This window comes from Pelodiscus sinensis, chromosome 2 (genome assembly GCF_049634645.1).
Source record: "Pelodiscus sinensis isolate JC-2024 chromosome 2, ASM4963464v1, whole genome shotgun sequence".
Taxonomy (NCBI): domain Eukaryota; kingdom Metazoa; phylum Chordata; order Testudines; family Trionychidae; genus Pelodiscus; species Pelodiscus sinensis.
This window is the reverse complement of record NC_134712.1, coordinates 18,751,277-18,771,632: the sequence shown is the minus strand read 5'-3', so window position 1 is coordinate 18,771,632 and position 20,356 is coordinate 18,751,277.

Here is a 20,356-nt window from a genome sequence, read left to right as displayed (position 1 = left end):
CAACTGTGTCCAGTTTCAGCTGCTATTCTTTAGGCTAAGAAAGCCCATCTCTAACCCTCTTGCCAGGTGGTGTTGACAGTAACAGGGGTCACTATCTCAGGGCACCTCTTCACATTGCAAAACAGAACCAGCTAGAGCAGTGTTTCTTAAACTGTGTTTTGTGGTATACCGGTGTGCCGGGAAGCAGTCAGAGGTGTGCCACGGAAGATAACAGAGTTCAAAATGGCCACCCTTAAAGGGGAAGACAACTTTTTTTTTTTTTTTTTGCTCAATAACTTCCCCTCCAACCCTTTTTTCTTAATAACGTTTTCCCGGCCTTTTTGTTTGTTTGTTTGTTTTTTGCTCAACAAAAATTTTTTGGTGTTCCTCATAAAAAATAATTATTGTTTGGTGTTCCTCGGTCTTAAAAAGTTTCAGAAACACTGAGCTAGAGCCCTGACACAGAAATGTGAGAAAACTAAGCATCACTTCTGGGCATCTCTAAAAGGAAGTTCCCCACTCACAAGCATCGAGTCTGAACACATCAACAACCAAAATGTATTAAGAGAAGAGAGAAGACAATTAATTTGTGAAAACACAGCAGCAATGATTCAAAAGAATATAAACAATAAATAAATCTCGGCTGCACAGTATCTTACTCCACAGTCCTTTGCCTCAGCTTCCCACCTTGCAGTTGGAAAGTCCCTTTAGTAACCACACATCTTTTTTCCCTGGTTTGTTGTCCACAGTCAATGAAGTCCCAGAATGCAGGATGTATTCAGGTGGGCTCACCTCTCACCATGGAAAGGAGGTGGTTGTGGAATAACGTCTTTGCCTCTTTTGCTTAGCACAATTGCTGCTGCTGCCCATCACTCGATGCTACCTCAGCCACCACTCTATGCTATCATGTTCTGAGGTTACTCTGCCTAGCCCCTCCCCCTTAGTGACATCATTGGATAATAGACAAATGCACTGCTGCCATGTTGTCATTCTCCCCAACACTGTCTCCACACCAGACTCAGCCCCCTAGAGCGACTTATCATCTCTTTCAACTCTCACTGAAAACGTACAAGGACTTTCACCAAGTCTAATCAATCACAGGAGGAAGAAGGGGTCAATTAACATATCCTACCCTTTAAAAAACCACCTATCTTACTCAGTAGGAACATTTTCCCGCACTTCCTCTGGCTTTCACTAGGATTTGACATCACTCCCACCCCCCCGCTTAGTGAGTGAGGTCAAATGCAGTGTGACCCCCCTCTCCATTAGAACATATTAAATACAGTCCTGCCATCCTTTAGTCATACAATAAGGATAACCACATTTCCTTACTTCTGCATCTAAGATTTAAGTGAATCTTAACCCACAAGAAGCCAGAATTAATCACGTTGGCAAACCAGGTATGTTTGTTGGACATCCAAGCAGAATAGGTGGGTATATGCGTATGCAGTCTGCTCCCAAAGTCTTTCCTCCTCAATAGATGGCAAGGGAAAACTCATTCAGATCTGTGTCTTACATTCCGATTTGCAGGTGTAACGCCAGGGCACACCACAATACTAAGCTTCTTTTCATACTATGCTAGGCTAGGTGCCTAAATATCTTTGAGGATCTGGGATGTAGTGCCCACATCTTTAAAGGTATACTGTGATTTTGATCATAGACATCATGGACCTGATTTTTAGAGGCACCAAACATCAATGTTACCACTAATTGTTGATATCTGTGCATAGAATGACTGTTGTTATGTGCACCAATATGGAGGTGACGCGGGTGCACATGAGAAAAGTAATTCTGCACCTGGACAATGTGGGGGGTGAGGCTGAGAAGTTGGGGTGTGGAGGGGGCCGAGGGTTGGGGTGCAGGAGGATGAGGGCTCTGGCTGAAGGTGCAGGCTCGGGGTGAGGAGAGGCAAGGGATGAGGGATTCAGGGTGCTGGAGATAGCTTAGGGCTGTGGCAGAGAGTTGAGGTGCAGGGTGAGGAGTCCGACAATGGGGTGAGGGCTCTGAGAATGAAGAGTTTGTGGTGCAGGCTACCCTGGGGAGAGAGGATTCCCCTCAGCCCTCTCTCACTGGAGCAGCTCAGTGGCAGGTCAGAAGCACTTCTCCACTGCTCTGGAAGCTGGGCCAGAGAGGGGTGCCTGTCCCCCAGCCAGACCAGATCTGGGCTAGGCTGGGTATGGGCCAGTGAAGGAGCACCTCTCCCCCATCCTGGCAGCTCCAGGGCAGCTCTGTGCAGGGGCCAGCCCTGGCAACTCTGGGTTGAGGCCGGTGGGCAGAGGCATCTATCTCTTCTCTGGCTATAGCAGCTCCAGCTGTGGGCTGGTGGGGAAAGGTGGCCATGGAAGTTTCGGGTTAGGGCCAGTGGGCCGAGGTGCCTCTCCCATGGCTGCAGCAGGTCTATGCTAGGGCAGAGGCATCTTTCCCTCAGCCCCACCGCAGTCCTGAGCTCCTGTGCAGGGCTTAATAGGCAACTGCATGGCTGTGGCCCTGCAGTGTAGATCAGTGTTTCCCAATTTTATTTGGCCACAGAACCCTTTTAAACTCAAAAGAATTTTGCAGAACTCCTAATAACAGTCTAATATATGGAGTTGAAAAAGTAGACCACAAATAAGTAAGGATAATAATAAACAAATGCTAAACAAGGTCATGAGATCAACATTTAGTTTAATTGCACATATTTAAAAACAAAAATCACATAATATTAATTTTTTAATCATAAAATGTTATTGTAACGGAATTTTCTCACTGAAACCTTATTTTCACTTCGTGGAACCCCAGGGTTCAGTGGAACACCATTTGGGAAACACTGGTGTAGAGGGAACGTAGGCAACATCTGCAGCTGCCCAGCTGAGAGTACTTGGTACATCTGCAAATCAAGCCCATGGTCTCTCAGAAATAAGACCTGAAGACTGAGGCATCTGAATCAAAGGATTTAGGTGACTATATTTGCACACTGCATTTGTGTAGAATGGAGCATGATTTCTCTGCTCTCGCTCCTCTTCCTCGTGAAGAAGTTCAAGAGCACCTTGCAGAGCCTCCACCTTCACTAACCCACAAATGAACTAGGACATGAGAGTGAATCAGCAGAGGGAAATGGTTGTTAAATACAGCAGCACCACCCACTAGAACACTGAAGGACGAGTAATCAGCCTTTGCATATATTCAGTGTTATTTTAGGGTAGGTGGGATAAAATGGCAATTAGTCTTCATTCAAACAGCTTCACACTTTCCTGCCACACTTGTGCCCCTGCTGTTACTCCCCCACTGATGTTTGCTGCAGTATCACCCATAAGCAGCCCCACAGGCAATAAGCAAAACAAATCTCCTTAAGATTCTCCTCTTAGCTAAGAAAAAGAGAAAGGGCTAAGCAGTAGAGAAAGAGAAACATAATGGTGAAGGGAGGTGGAGAGAGATGAAAGAGAGATTGGGATCAAGCCAGGGCCAGGGAAGAAAAAGAAAAAAACACGCTTCAGGAGAAACAAGGGAAGGATGGGAATCACAGCTATTGTGCAAGAGTGGGAGCTAGGACTTCTGGATTTCATTCCTGGCTCTATTATTGACTGACTATATGACCTTGAGACAATCATATCATCTTTTGGTGCCTTGGTTTACCCATCTGTAAGGGTGAGACAGCGGTATTGGCCTTCCGCAGAGGAAGGTGAAACCCCTTAAGATTTTGTGATGAATATCTTATTGACTGGTAGGTAGCACAGAGGAGACAGGTTGAATCAGCAAAAACTCATTCATCTCACATGCTCTGTCTACAAAAATGTCCCTTGGGAAGCTCCTTAGAACTTGGCAGGTCTGAGAACAATTGCTCTACAATTCCCGCTGTCTCTGAGGCCTAAATGCTTTCAAAAGTCCCAGGCTGTGTCTACACTGGCATGAATTTCCAGAAATGCTTAAAACAGAATAGTTTTCGTTATAAGTATTTCTGGAAAAAGAGCGTCTACATTGGCAGGTTCTTTTCTGGAAAAGCCCTTTTTCCGGAAAAGCGTCTGTGGCCAATGTAGACGCGCTTTTCCGGAAAAGAGCCCCGATCGCCATTTTCGCGATCGGGGCTTTTTTCCGGAAAAGACTACTGGGCTGTCTACACTGGCCCTTTTCCGGAACAGTGTTCCAGGAAAGGACTTATGCCCGAGCGGGAGCAGAATAGTTTTTCCGGAATAGCGGCTGATTTTGTACAGTAGAGCATTGTTGCTTTTTCGGAAATTCAAGGGCCAGTGTAGACAGCTCGCAGCTTATTCCGGAAAAGCGGCTGATTTTCCGGAATAAGTGGCCCAGTGTAGACACAGCCCCACTGTCTTACTAATATGAGCAAACAATTGTATTAAGGGTTTGTTCTGGGAGCTCTTCAATGCACCTAGAGACACATTTCTGTGGAATTAGTGGCTGCTGCTAACAATAAGCCTGGTTAAAAATATTTGTAATCCACAAAGTGAACAATAAATCAAACAATACCACAGAAATGTCCCAGCATTGCTCACTTGGATTGTCAGTGGCCCAGCTTCAGTTGTCTTCAATGGAAACCAGAGTGGGTACAGAGGTCCTGTAGGAAGAATGAAAAAAGATTGGAAATTGCTGTGAGGTCACATGGCAGCCATGATCAGCTAAAGGTGCTAAGCTACATATCCACAGATTCCAGTAGGTGCTAAGGAGTGTTTCAAATCATGTTAGCTAACTCAATTGTGTAAGGAATGCTCTTTTCCTAATTTAGGCAAGGGCTTGGTGAGGATAGATGGTCATGTCATTTCTATCTGAATTGTAGCGTGAAACAAACAGGCTTTTCTGAGTTTGTAATCCACAAAGTGAACAATAAATCAAACAATAACACAGAAATGACCCGACATTGCTCACTTGGGTAGTCCCAGACCAGGTGGCTACCCCAACATCAAAGGAGAGGCTAAGCAGTTTCTGTTCAGTTCTCAGTGGTTGTCACTAAAATGACTATGCCTCAACTGGCTGAGGATGAGGGAGTCTCCAAAGAACCTAGGGAGCCAGTGGCCACAGTGGCTGAATTTAAGGCTTGATTGCATGGTGGGAAGAAATTGAGAGATGGCACTGTCAAATCCTGTGTTGCACCTAATTCATGTTAAAGTATCAGAAGGGTAGCTGTGTTAGTCTGAATCTGCATAAACAATGAGAAGTCCGGTGGCACCTTATAGACTAACAGATTTATTGGAGCATAAGCTTTCGTGGACAAAGATCCACTTCATCAGATGCATGTCACGAAGTGGGTCTTTGCCCACGAAAGCGTATGCTCCAATAAATCTGTTAGTCTGGTGCCACAGGACTTCTCATTGTTCATGCTACAAGGAGACAGAACCACTGGTCTGCAAGGTAACTAGACACTGCCATGAGGAAAATGATCTTCTAACAAATCCATGGCTCACTCACATTTTCCTTTCATCACTATAGCTACACACTGTGGCCACTCAGAGCGTCATGGCAACAGCGAGAGGGAACAGAACTGAACTTCTGCTGAAAAACACAGGCCCTTGCCACTTGCAGCAAAGGAGAATCTCTTGGCTATTCAGCAGCCTCCACTAAGAATGCTTGTGACAAGCAATTGAACAGTTCTGATTCCATCTAGTACAGGGTAGTGATTTTAACACACATAAGCCAGTTTACTGCAAAGCGGGAGAAAGCTGGGTAGAGAACTTTAGTGTGGAAAGCAAAAAGAGGTTGCAAAATTAGACATGAATGAGCAATGGGGTGCTGTTGCAAAAATAAAACTCCATTTGGAGATGTGACTAATCAGTTGAAATACCCCCATCATATTTATTATTTTGTTATTATTTATTTTTCAGTGTCCAGAATTGGGTTAAGTGCTTCCTAGAGACATATGCTAATTACAAAGGTTCCTGCCACAAAGCACTTACAAACGCAGGCTGCTATACAGGAAAGACTTGTGCAGATGCCCAGCTTTAAGCACATTCATCATGCCACTGGATTTAGTGGGATGACTGATGTGTGTAAAGTTAGGCAGGTAAACCTTTCCAGGATCATGGCTTGAAGTACATAACAACAGGAGTGAGTGGGGCACAGAGATGCAAAAAATAAACAAATAACTGAAGTCCCATTTAGCACATGTGATCTCGGTCCCACTTCTTATTTATACAGTGTTTTTTCTCCCTCCCCCGCCATCATCTCTCAGTGGATTCCATCCCAGGTTTTCCCTCCAACACTCACCAGCTCATTGTTTAGTTTTAATCCTTTTTCTCCACACACTGATTTAATCTAGCAACACCCCTAAAAATCCTCAGCTATATTCAATCTCAACCTTAGCAGACTGTTTCCAGCTCTAAAATCTATAAACCTATTTACAGCTGAGAAGCTTTGAAAAGGGATCTTGAAAATGCAGGACAAAAAAGCCCTTAGACTGGGATTTTCTTTCTGCAATATTGACTAACTATAAATAGTAATGCGTACCACTTACATTTCTTTCATATGAAAATCTCAAAGCACTTTGCAAGTGAGAATTTATTAAGGCTATGTAAACTGTGGAAAAGTTCAGCTTAAAGGGGGTGCACATTATTGTGCGTCAGATAGAAGTGCTCCTTCTGGTGCTTATGCTGATGCCACATTCAGCTGCACAATGGTTCTAATGAATTCACTGATTTGTGTTCATTCTTCTTCTATGAGACTCCATTAATGCATCTTCTCGGTTTGTAGAGAATTATAACATAAATGGGATGAACCTATGTAGGATTGAAGTTATAATGAAAATACAGCTTCACAGCTTTTAAGATTGGCATTCAAGTGGAAACACTGATTCCTTTTTAAAAATTCCATTAAATACCATCATTCATCTATAAAATATAATACTGTACAGTGCCACATCCAGGCAAAGAACAGGAAGTTGGGCGTGGTGGGGTTTTTTTCCCTCTTCATTTCTTGGTAGCATTAATTCAACATGAACATCAAAATTAGAGTGCTCACTGTCCTCTTCGGCATATTCTGAAATGAAGAACTGTTAATATTTTGTACAAATTATGTTTTGTTATATTACACTTATTAATATGAACAAAAGAAATCTGTAATTAGAGCCTAAAACAGCTCTTAGTCTGAAAATTAATACACGACGTATAGGATGCAATGGCTCTTAATTAAAAAAAAAACTTAGTTACAATATGTCTTATAGATTCCATCTCCACAAGGTAAAATCTTTACTTGGGAAAAACAACAACTCAGAAACAGGACTCAAACTGGGAATTGAGCCACACAAGAAAGGTAGTGTCTCTTGTATCACCATGTTAAGACTCTTTCCCAGTCCCCAGTCTCCTTCAGTTACGTGCCTCATCTTGGTTCTTGTCTTTACCACTTGATGGTTATACATGCCTCCTTACAGTTTCTTTTCAGTGGAAAAGACAAAGCCAGTGATACAGGAACAATCACATTGACCTACCCAAGCAAAACAGTCACCTGATGCAGTCTGACAGTTACTGTAAGCACAAGTTGGCCACTGGTTTCAAATACTAGACACATGTTTTCATAACTCTCTCCTCCCCAGCTATTTTCCTGCACTTCAAGGCATTAGTACATTGACAAGTGCCTCATTGTAGAAGGGATAGATGGCTCTGAGAAGCTTCTCATTGCTGTGCATCCTCCCATTCTCTGCATATCTAACTATATTCTCCTGATGGAGGCCTCATCCACATCAAGTTTAGTGTTGCTGAGCTCTCATCTGTCAGCAAACTAAAGAATCGATCGTGCAAAACGCTGAGCTCGCTGGTGTTGGACGGGACATTTAAAGCACAATCATCTCAGAGAAATGTTCACCAGCTACAGGCTCAAATCTTAAGGCTGAAACCAGTAGGCACTGTATGTTGATATGAAAGGACAATTTAGCCCTAATTATGAAATTGCTTTGGAATCCAGGCCCCAATTAGGAAACATTAGGCTCCACTTATGCTAATTAAAGCATGAACTTCATTTTAAGCCCTGTTGGTTTCAATGAAACTATAAACGCATGGTTAAGGTCTTTGCCAAATTGGGGCTTTAATGAGTTCTGAGTGGCTATTCCTGATGTCAGGGTGCTACCAGCAATGCTTGAATGTGGCTTACGGTGCCAGGCTTCCTGGTAATCCCTAAGGTCATAGTGGGGAGAGGGTAAGGCAGTAGAAGGAAGGGATGAAACTTGGGGGATAGGAATGGACAGTTCCCCCTCTGCAAGCCTGGATTTCTGGGTTGGTTTGCGCAACTGATCCATTTGGGGAATCTACGGGCCATGAGCTTGAGACCTCTGCATTACACCTTCCCCTTTAGGTTTTACATTCCTACCACTTACAAACTTTTACAAAATGTACATCATCATACTGTTTTCAAAGTTCAGTATGTACCAGTCTGCTAAGCATCTTGGTTTTCTAACTACAAAACCAAATGTGTAACCACTTTGTCATTTAGCTGCTCATTAGTGGCAATGGCTATGTCTGGTCAGTTTCAAATCTTTGAGTCTTCTTTTTTGTTCAGGATCTGCCATTCGCAGAGTTTGCTTTGATGATTGGTTTTTCGGAGGAACAAGCTAAGCTGTCGATATTTTCTGGATAAAAAAATATGTTGTCAGTCTGGATAATATATGATTGGGGGGAACATGTATAATGGGGGTGCTGACAGCTGATATACCAAACTGTAAATCCTGTATATAATGGGAGCTGCTTCAAGCCAGGGGATGCTGCAGCTCTCTCTGCACCCCTAGTTCCAGAACTTATGCATGTGATCTGTATAATCAATTATTTTTCTTTAGGAGAGTTGGTGCTGGTCACACTCAGATGTCAAATTACCTGTTGTTAACATTATAAAATGCTTAAGGTCATCACTTAGGAAAAGTAGTCACTTAATAAAAGTTGGGTTTTCAACATATGCCTGGTCTCTCAGCGATTTAAAATAATTTATTAGAATGACTTTGCTATGATCCTTAATTAAAATACTCATCATGCCTATAGACTAGGGTCTTGTTCCTTCTGTCATGTTCAGTATAATGGAAGAACTGGGTTCTGTAGCATGGGCTGTGGTATGAATTTCCATTTGTCCTCTTGGATAACTTTGCGTAAAGGGTTGATAATAAGGAAATGTGAAAGCTAGTGTCAGAATAATTTCTCCAGGCCTTTGATGTGATTTTTAAAAAATGATTCTTGACATTCTATCTCTTATTCTGCTTCTTTTCTCCCTCTCTGCTTATGTTCAGCCTTAATGAAGTGTGACATAATATGGATAATACTCCCTTAAAATTCCTCAAGTGGGGCTGACCTGCTTCTGTATAGACCACGGCTCAACTCCTGCTTTCCAATTTCCTGGGACTAGCAGAAGTTGGTGGAAGGAGCACAGTTTGGCTACAGCTACACTGTAGCCTTCTTCTGGACAAGCTTATGCACATGAAGCGCAGAGTGGAATATCATCACGCTTCATTTGCATAATTAATTAGCAGCTGCTTTTGCGCAAGAGGCTTTCGTACAAAAAGGAGCTGTGTAGATGGCTCCTTTTTGTGCAAAAACCCCCTCTTGCACAAAAGCTGTTCTTCCTCATTTTTTCAGGAAGAACGGCTTTTGTACAAGAGGGGGTTTTGCGCAAAAAGGAGCCGTCTACACAGCTCCTTTTTGCGCAAAAGCCTCTTGCGCAAAAGCGGCTGCTAATTAATTATGCAAATGAAGGGAGGCGATATTCCACTCCGCTCTTCATTTGCATAAGCTTTTCCAGAAGACGCTACAGTGTAGCCATAGCCTTTCGCCCACAGGTGGGTCTCCGTCTGTGAGATTACTTTACTTACACTACATCAATGACATCTTCATCATATGGACCCACGGGAAAGAGACCCTTGAAGAATTTCACAAAGATTTCAACAACTTCTACTCCACCATCAACCTCAGCCTGGATCAGTCCACATGAGAAATCCACTTCCTTGACACTACAGTACAATTAAATGATGGACAAATTTCCACCACCCTATACTGGAAACCTACTGCTTGCTACACTTACTTTCATGCCTCTAGCTTTCATCAGACACATTTCTCAATCTATTGTATACAGCCAAGCCCTAAGATACAACCGGATTTGCTCCAAGCCCACAGACAGACACAAACTCCTACAAGATCTATATAGAGCATTCCTAAAACTGAAATACCCACCTGGTGAAGTGAAAAAACAGATTGACAGAGCCAAAAAAGTACCCAGATATGAACTACTTCCAGAAAGTCCCAAAAGAGAAAACAACAGAATTCCACTGTCATTACCTACAATCCACAACTTAAACCCCTCCAATGCATTATCCACAATCTATAACCTATCTTGGAAAATGACCCCTGACTCTCAGAAGCCTTGGGGGGAAATGCCTATTCTCACTTACAGACAACCCCCTAACCTGAAACAAATCCTTTCCTGTAACCACTCTACACAGTTACATCATAAGCATCCACAAACCAACCCCTGCAATCAACCCCGGTGCCAACTCTGCCCACACATCTATATATGCGATTTCATCACTGGACCCAACCACATCAGCCACCAAATCAGAGGCTCATTTAACTGCATATCCGGTGAGTGATTTATGTCATCAAATGCCAGCAATGCCTCACTGTGATATATAGTGGACAAACTGGACAGTCCCTACAGGAAAGAATTAATGGACACAAATCAGATATCCGAAAAGGCAATACACAAATACCTGTTGGGAAACACTTTAACCTCCCTAGACACTCATTAAGGGATCTACAAAGTTGCTGTTTTGTTTCAGACCAATTCCACAAGCCAATTACACAGAGAAGGATTGGAATTCCACTTCATTCTCAAGTTTAACTCTCATGCAAATGGCCTAAACTGCGATATCCGGATGGCTCGCATATTATCAACAGACCAAACAGTGAAGGTGACAGTGGTTCTTGATATCTGTGTAGAATCTGATGTTAGTTCTCTTCCTTCCCTAGTGCAAACTAATGGTTCTTATCAGCCTCTTTTAACTATTTAGTCTTTAAGGTGGTAATAGACTATTTGTTGTTTTTTAAGTTTTTCCTGTTATAGACCGGCTTAGCTATTCCTTTGAAACTTATCTACCCAGTGTCCTCTTCCCCCTATCCTCCTCCCCGCCCCGTCCATCCCTCCTTCACTTATTTATTCTTGGTTCTGGACTTCCAACACTTGGGTCATCTGAAGAAGTGGGCTGTGCCCACGAAAGCTCATGATACCATCTACATGCTTTGTTAGTCTTTAAAGGGCTACCAGACTATTTGTTGTTTTTTAAGTTTTTTCTAGCTCTAGAAGGATGGACTACTTTATGCTGCCACATAGTTTATCCAAGTTCAAATCCAGACTTGGTCCCTTCATTCTGTAGGCCAACAGAGGTAGCAGCTCCAGGAGGAAGGAAGCTCTCAGGAGGAAGGAAGCTCAACATGGTGCTTAGCACCCCTTCACCATGTCAGTTTGGATGAGAAGCTGTGATCTGGTAGGAGCATTGTTCCTTCCCTGCTATGTGTTATGGCAGCATCTTGAGGGGAACTGGGCCCTTACTGAAGAAGGGCCCAGTCATGCATGCTATCAGACGTTAGCCATCTGTGATGAAAAACAAAGCAGCCTGTAGTGAGTCAGCAAGATTAATGCTGCAAACTGAGTCTGCATGGTTCTTAGCATGCAACTATAATAATTATAAAGGCTATGTAATTATTATACAATGCTTCTTCCAGATCATAGCTTCCCACCCATACAAATATGTGGGGAGTGGAAGCCAAATGGTAGCTATGGGAGGGTGGAAGGATTTAATAGTGGATTAGACTAATCTCTTCCATAGGTTTGTTTTATAAACAGAGCTCTGCTTGTGGGGGCCACATTTTATACATAGCCACCTTCATGTTCATATTTCTGATTTGTGTTTAGATTTTTATTAGCTCAAGTTTGGTTAAGGAAATAAGTGCTGTAAAGAAAGGCCCTGACTTGCAAGTAGAAAGAAGGCCTTCAAAACCGGGAGTTATAAAGCCAGAAGGAATGAAATAGAGAGGCTATCTGGTTCAAAGAGTAACTAATGAAATAAGGGAAGTTTCTAAAAAGAAGACCTCTGACAGGGTGACTGTGAATTATTTCAAATGAGAAAAAGAGAAACTGTCATAAAATGGCTATTTCCTACCCCACATACCAGGGTTATCTCAAATATTAGAGTGTATGTGAATGCAGGTGCAAAGGAAAAACAGAAGAAAGGAGAGGAGAAGAAGCAATGGAAAAGAAGGAAGTTTTAACTCTCACATGGATTAAGACTGGAAAGAAGGTTGAACCATCTCACATTGGTTCTTAGCTGAAGTCAATAATTGGCAGTGACATTACATCTTTGTAAAAGGCTATAAAAATAAAATATTAAAGTATTAATTGCTATTACCTGGCTGCCCCCCTTAGAGCAACCTAATATAGGTCTACACCAGTGGTCTCCAACCTTTTTACACGCAAGATCACTTTTTAAGTCTCAGAACAGACGAAGATCTACTGCCCCGCCCCTTCCTTGAAGCCCCGCCTACATTACATAAGGAAATCTAATGTAAATGTACTGCGCAGGTGCGCAGTTCAGAGAGGGCTCAAGAGCTACTCTTAGAGCCCCTGAGATCTACCGGTAGATCGCGATCTACTGGTTGGTGACCACGGGTCTACACACCTCTGGGTTTGCCTGTTTGTATCGTGATCGTATGCTTATAAATATTTTGTTACTTTTTGGGCATGGTAAATTGCTTCTTAGTTAGGTTTTTAGGCATGTTTAGAGCAATTGTATATATTCCATTTGGCCTTTGGAGCTAACAAAGGAATTTATGGTTAAATTAGTCATAGTAATACCCTGCATAAATAACAATAATTCCAGCATTTTCTCTTTTGTTCTGCACTCTTTTTCCCCGTTCCTCAAAACCTAGGCTTATTTAGAGGCCCGTGGGCATTTGGGGTCTTGTTTTTTCAAGCTATCCAGGTTCCACCACTCTGAAATTTTTGCCCTGTGAAATACTGTCCTAAACTCAGTACCTCCAGGATAACTTCTTGGAATCATGCTATGTTCGAGAGCATTATGAATTTATTCATGGACCCAGTTCCTTTTCTGTGCCTTTGGACAAAGAGCATGTTTATGGCATGATTTATTATTTACATTGCAGCACAACCCAAATGTTGGTGCTGTGCCAACATCTAGATTCTAGGAAAACATGATCCCCATCCCCATAAAGCTTACAATCAAAGAAGACAGACAAAGGGTAGGGGAAAGGACTACACCATACGAGGTGAGTGCTCAAGCTGTTAATTGCATATGTGGGGGTAGTTCTGGGATCTCTTGCTCCAGCTGTATGTTCTAGTATCCCCAGTTAAAAGTAGTTAACTTGAAAACATACAGGTCCGACATCCTGGCTACGTCTAGACTGGCATGATTTTCCGCACATGTTTTTAACGGAAAAGTTTTCCTTAAAAGCATTTGCAGAAAAGAGCGTCTAGATTGGCACGGACGCTTTTCTGCAAAAGCACTTTTTGCAGAAAAGCGTCCGTGCCAATCTAGACGCGCTTTTTCGCAAAAAAGCCCCGATCGCCATTTTAGCCATCAGGGCTTTTTTGCGCAAAACAGTACTGTGCTGTCTACACTGGCCCTCTTGCGCAAATGAGTTGCGCAAGAGGGCTTTTGCCCGAACGGGAGCAGCATAGTATTTCCGCAAGAAGCACTGATTTCTTACAGTAGGAAGTCAGTGTTCTTGCGGAAATTCAAGTGGCCAGTGTAGACAGCTGGCAAGTTTTTCCGCAAAAGCAGGTGCTTTTGCGAAAAAACTTGCCAGTCTTGACACAGCCCCTGATTCTACTATGATGATGCAAGGGCTGTTTAAGACAGATTTTAGGTTACTATCAACATGCCTTTGCAATCTACTGAAGCAATGGCAACAAAAGAGTCTAGTCTAGTGGTAGAAATAGGGGACTGGCAGTCTCTGGACTTCTCTTCCTGGTTCTGCCACTGACTTGAAATGTTGGCCTAACTTTATTTCCCTACCTGTAAAAGGAAGATGTTCTCCTCTTTGACAAGAATATGAGGAAACTGAGTGAATGAATGTTTGTAATACGATTTATGTTTATGATTTGACTCACAATTTCAAGACTCTAGAGGATGGCTATTGAAGGTTCATATGTTTAGTATTTGTGTCCTTTTTGTCTTGATTGCCGTAGTCTGTCAGCAGAAAGAGGAAGGCAGCACCTTGGTGCTTTGCTGTAATAAAAGAACTAGCATGTAATTTAAATTGTGATGATTTATGACTACAGGACTCCTGGAGCACCAAGCAGTTCCACCTTGTTCCCTCTTCCTAGTGCAGGTCATTCATATAATGCTAATAAGTTGCAGAACTTTGCCCGAATATACTCTGTAAATATGGTTTGTTTTGTTTTAAAAACAAACATGAGAGAGATTGAAATGCCTCAGAATGTTTGTAGAGGCATTGCAGGGTACAATATTGAAAATTTCACACCACCTTATATGACATATTAACTAAGTTCACTCTTCAGCTGCTCTGTGAGGCTTAGATTTTCAAAGGAATTGAAGGGAGTCAGGTGCTCACATCTCACATAAATTCAGTGCTCCTTGGATACCTAAGTCCCAGCAACTTGCTTCAAAATTCCAGGCCTATAAACTAAATGACACATGTCAGAGCAAATTTTAATGCCGCACAATTAGGACCTGTTCGTGAAACCTGTTCATGCAAAGTTCAGAGAACCTCCTGGGAAAGTGTTCCTATATGCTTGTGCAATACCTTGCACAATGAGGCCGTAGTTATGAATGGAACTTTTGAACACTACTGCCATTTTGTGACTTTATTGTCCCAATCCTGCTCCCACACTAGTTCAATGAGAGTTAGTGCAAGTATATATACACACGCAGGGAAAACACACCTCTAACTTGCAGTATAGAAGTGGCTTGAGTGAACATCTCATGCTTCAGTGGAAGATGAACCTGTCCCCCTGGGGCCATTGCACAGTGTTGTATGTGGAAGGAGAATTCCTTCCTGACCTCTACAGCAACCAGTGTATGCTCTAAAGCATGAAATTTGATTATCCTGATCTCTTGGCATGCCAGCTCCAAATGTGATTTTTTTTCCAGCTCCGGCTGCCTTATTTAACTCCATGCAATGAATGACTCAGGTTGCAGCATGTAGTGTGAATAAGTATTTTCCTGCCACAAATATGATAAACCATGCTGCCCAGAGCTCATTTAGCTCAACAGGTCAAGACAATGCACAGTGATAATAGTTAGCCAAAGAGTAAGTAGCTGGACTCAAATTCTGAGCTCATTTATACTGCTGTAAACCTGAAGTTGCTCTACTGACTTCAGTGGAGGTATGCCAGATTCAGACAGCATAAGTTAGATCAGACTCTGAACCTTTAACTGTCTACCAACCATTAATAACAGCTAGGATGTCTTATAGCACCATGCTGGTTCCTTCACAGTTAAATTTGACACTAACTTCCCATTATAGTAGATGATGAAAAGGGGCCAATTTAGAATATCTTACACTGGGTAGTACCTTACTCCACAATTAGCTCATTGATTACTCATTATGTGAGGCATTATTTGATGTCCCCACCTCTTAGTATATTACTCATTTAATCAACAGAACCCATTTCAGTCCAGACCAGCCTACAAGTAATGGGACTGGATTAAAAACACAGGTTTATGGAGCCAAATTCTGCCCTCAGTGCATCATAATGAAACCCGTAACATGCATGTGGTGGCTCAAGCACAAATGAGGGTAGAATTTTACCTCAGGGTGTTTATTTCACTAACTTCTGTTTCTAAGTTAACATGGTTTTGTTTTTTCCTTTGTACAGTATTGTTAATGGACCACGGCTGGTTGTACAAGCCAGGTCACTTTACAACCCAGTATATAAATAATGCATTCTGATTTGATACATTACAGAGGGATGCATTACCCAGAAAATTATATGTGTAATTTTCTATCTTTTAGAATAAAAGCAACCTTGCCTACAGCGAGATATTGGCCAACACTCCTACTTGGATATTATGAATAAATTACCTACAGCCATGAATCTCAATCTCAGGGTGCAAGAATGGGTTGGGAGTGTGGGGTCTGAGAGGAAGGGAAGGGGCAGGAGCTCAGATAGGATGTTAGATAGCGTGTAATTGAATAGTCATGTAACTGCATCAAATTTAATGGTTACATGACTATTCGATAGTCGCCAGGGGGCAGCCAGTGCACTCCGATCCCACTCCCGAGGAGCCCCTTGCCACCCCTGCTGCTTCCTCTCTATTTATAAACCGGCTCCATGTGCAGATTGGCTCTCACGTGCCACCTTGCACTGAGGCCTCTGATACAGAGGCAGACAGAGGCTGCACCAGCATCCACAGAGTAGCCTCTGTCCACAGCAAGTCCATGCCCACCACGGCAGCCTCCTTTGCCCCTTCCCCACCCTGCTGCCTCTAATAGAGGCTACAGGGTTGGGGGGGGAGAGCTCCCCTCAAGCACTGGCTCCTGTTTGCCCCCCTTCCCCCATTGCCTCTATGGGAGGCAGCAAGGTGGAGGGGGGAGCAGGTGGCTCCATGGATCTGGCACACACAGAGAGCTGTCTTAAAAGTCGGCTCCTTCTGCACGCCTGCATTGATGCCTCTGATAGAATTCACTAGTCTGGGAGGGAGGGGGCTACGGGAGAGAGCAGGGGATCAGGTGCCCACCTGGTGCAGCTCTGGTGGGGGCAGGTGAAGGGAAACGTTTCCTCCCTGCAGACACTGTCGATGCCACTCCCATTGGCTGTGATTCCCAGCCAATAGGGGTCATGTGGGTTGTGCCTTCAGGAAGTGCTTCCCTGCAGCACACAAGAGTAGCTTTCTCCTCCCTTTCAGGACAGCCCATGGGACTGATCCAGTCCTGACTTGCCTTGATCAGGCCCCCGAAGCTTGGGGATCCCCTTCCATAGCTAGACGACATCTACCCTAGCTCATTAGTTCGAGCTAGGTACGGTAATTAGGGCAAACGGAGTTGCAAATGAAGCCCAGGCTTTAAATATCCCGGGCTTCATTTGCACGTTCCTGGGTGTCGCCATTTTAAAATCCCCCTTAGTCTGAACTCCGTGCCCACGGCTACATGCGGCACAGAGTAGGTAGTTGGAATTAAAGATCCTAATTCGAACTACCATTACTTCTTATTCCACGAGGAGTAACGGTAGTTCGAATTAGGATCTTTAATTCGAACTACCTACTCCATGCTGCGTGTAGCCACGGGCACAGAGTTCGGACTAAGGGGGATTTAAAAATGGCGGCGCCTGGGAACATGCTAATGAAGCCCGGGATATTTAAAGCCCGGGCTTCAGTTGCAACTCCGCTTGCCCTAATTGAACTAACGAGCTAGTGTAGACGTACCCCTAGTGCTCTAGCTAGCCCACCTCCCGGTGTGGCTGGAGCAGCAGCACCAGCTCACACCGCTGAGGCAGGGAAGAGCCCCGAGCCTCACGGGCTGGATCAAGGCCAGCCATGGGCTGGGCCATAGGTTCCTCGCTCCTGAGATAAAGGATCATATTACCCCCATTTTACAGATGGGGGACCTGAGGAACTGAGAGATTAAGCCCAGACCGTAAAGGATTGCTGGTGCCAATGGGATCATTTCTTTAATGATCTGGACCAAAGTAACTTGCATCAGGACTCAGGGGAAGTCTGGCAGAGCTAAAGTCCCAGTCCATTGTTCTATGCACAAGATGATCCTTTCTCTCCCTTTTCAAGAACACACACACAGCAAATAAAGTTATTATTGCTCAGGCTTATTGCCAAATGCCATACACCATCAGGCTGTGGAGAAAGGCAGAGGTATACAGAATCATCCTTTCAACTGTTGGAAGGTTTTGGTTAACTGGCAACATTTTCTGTTGTTTTTGTTTGTTGGTTTGCTTCTGTTTCATGGCAATTACTTGTGTTTTATTCTTGTCTTGTGGCTAGTGGGTCACCCTTGAGTGGATCTGATTTTCACCTGAAAACACAAGCGATGAGCAGAAGATCAGCAAAGATCAGCAGATAAACTCAGTTTCCAGGGAAAGTCTCATGCTTGCTCCCCTCCCATAATATCAAAATGATCTCTTTTAAGCAAATGTGACATTCTGATTTGTCTAATTGTTGGGTTCTCTTTTCTTCCATGCTGTATTTGCTCTCCTTCTATACAAAGAATGCTGAAAGGGACTTCACTCCAGCTGTGCTGCTAGATTCCATTCCTCCTTCTGCTCTGTCAGTGATGTTAACCTTGCACATCCCTTTGTCGTCCTACACAAACATCTTGGGGCTTTTTCCCATGTTGACCTTTATGCATAGAAGGACCTTCCTGAGCTCATTCTCAATTATCCCCTTCACAATCAAGTTTCTCTTGAAAGTCCACCCCATCACATTTATGAGAGGTTTGGTGACAGAGACACATTTGAGAAGTAATGGGTACAGTTTATATAGCCAGCATAATATAGCTATATATTTGTTAACATAGCTGAATATAGCTCCTCCTCTCCCACTCCCTGTCTGTTCATTTCCTACTTCATCTTTAGGTTATGGACACCTCAGGGCTGAGAACTTGCTTTCTTCTCTGTTTGGGGAACACTTAGAAAACTACCAGAAATAAATAAGTTTCAGAGGGGAGCTGAGTTAGTCTGTAAGGCAGTGGTCACCAACCAGTAGGTCAGGATCTACCGGTAGCTCTTGGAGCCTTTGACAGGTGATCCTGACTGGTTTGGCGGGGAGGCTATCAGGTGCTGGCACTTCAGATGCTCCTCTCTCTACTGCCCTGCTGCTCCTTGCCCAGAGCTTCAGAACTGCCCTCTGGGAGCCCCCTGCTTGTTATGCACGGTGGGGGAAACAGAGGCAGGGGGACACTTATGTCACTCTGTCCCCCATCTCCACAGAGTGAAGAGGGCAGGGCCTCACTGAAGGGGCGGGGCAGGGATATTTGGGTTTGAGGTAAATCCTGGACTGACTTAAATTCAAAAAGCGATCATGTGCTTAAAAAGGTTGGAGACCCCTGCTGTAAGGCTACGTCTAGACTACATGGCTCCGTCGACGGAGCCATGTAAAATAGTTTATTTGGCAAAGTCAAAGAAGCGGGGATTTAAATAATCCCCTTTGCCGACAGTGCCGAGTCTAGACTGCCGCACTGTGCCGGATCAGCTGATCGTCGGCACAGCCTGGCGACCATTTTTATTTTAATTAAGCGGGGATTATTTAAATCCCCACTTCTTTGACTATGCTGAATAAACTATTTTACATGGCTCCATCGACGGAGCCATGTAGTCTAGACATAGCCTAACAGGAAAAACTTAAAAAACAACAAATGGTCTGGTAGCACTTTAAAGACTAACAAAACATGTAGACGGTATCATAAGCTCTTGTGGGCACAGCCCACTTCTTCAGATAACCGGAGTGTTGGAAGTCCAGACCCAAAAATAAATAAGGGAAGGGGGGAGGGAAAGAGGAAATTGCTTCCCACTTTGTGCGCTAGGAGAGAGAGTTGGGACAAAAGTGAAGGATAATCTTTGAACTGAGCAATCTTTGTCTTCTTTCTCCTAGCTGTTGTGACTTATTTAATTGAACTTTTGTCCCACAAGGATCAAATTATTCTAGCTTCTAATTTCACCAACATCATTCCTTGCAAACCTGCCACTCTTTTCCTCTTCCCAATGCCTGTTTTCACAGGGAAATAAAAGTGAAACCGCCTGTTCCTGAATGGAAAGAGGACAGATGGCAGAAGCCCAAGGTCTACCCAGCTTCATAAGTGACAAGAAGTTGCTATGAATAGGTGGCTTTAACGGTGCAATGGAAAGTAAAGTATGGCCATTATTGGCGTCTCCCCTAGTTCAACAGGTTTAATTGACGATGCTGAGTTATTGTGATCACAGCATGTCCCAAAGGGACCCTTCAAATATGGGTGTCTAACTTGAGATACCTTTCAGGTCTATTTGTTTGGTGAGCTACTCTTAAGGTCACCTGCGCTTCAATATGCTGAGATTCAAGATTCAAGGGCTACGTCTACACTGGCACCCTTTTCTGGAAATGCTTAAAACGGAACAGTTTTCTGTTATAAGTATTTCTAGAAAAAGCGCGTCTACATTGGCAGGATGCTTTTCCGGAAAGCCCTTTTTCCGGAAAAGCGTCCGTGGCCAATGTAAATGCGCTTTTCCGGAAAAAAGCCCCCGTTGTCATTTTCGCGATCGGGACTTTTTTGCGGAAAAGACTACCGTGCTGTCTACACTGGCCCTTTTCTGGAACAGTTTTTCTGGAAAAGGACTTTTGCCCAAATGGGAGCAGCATAGTTTTTCCGGAAAAACACTGACAATGTTACAGTAAATCATCATTGCTTTTCCAGAAAAGCAAGCGGCCAGAGTAGACAGTTGGCAAGTTATTCTGGAAAAGCGGCTG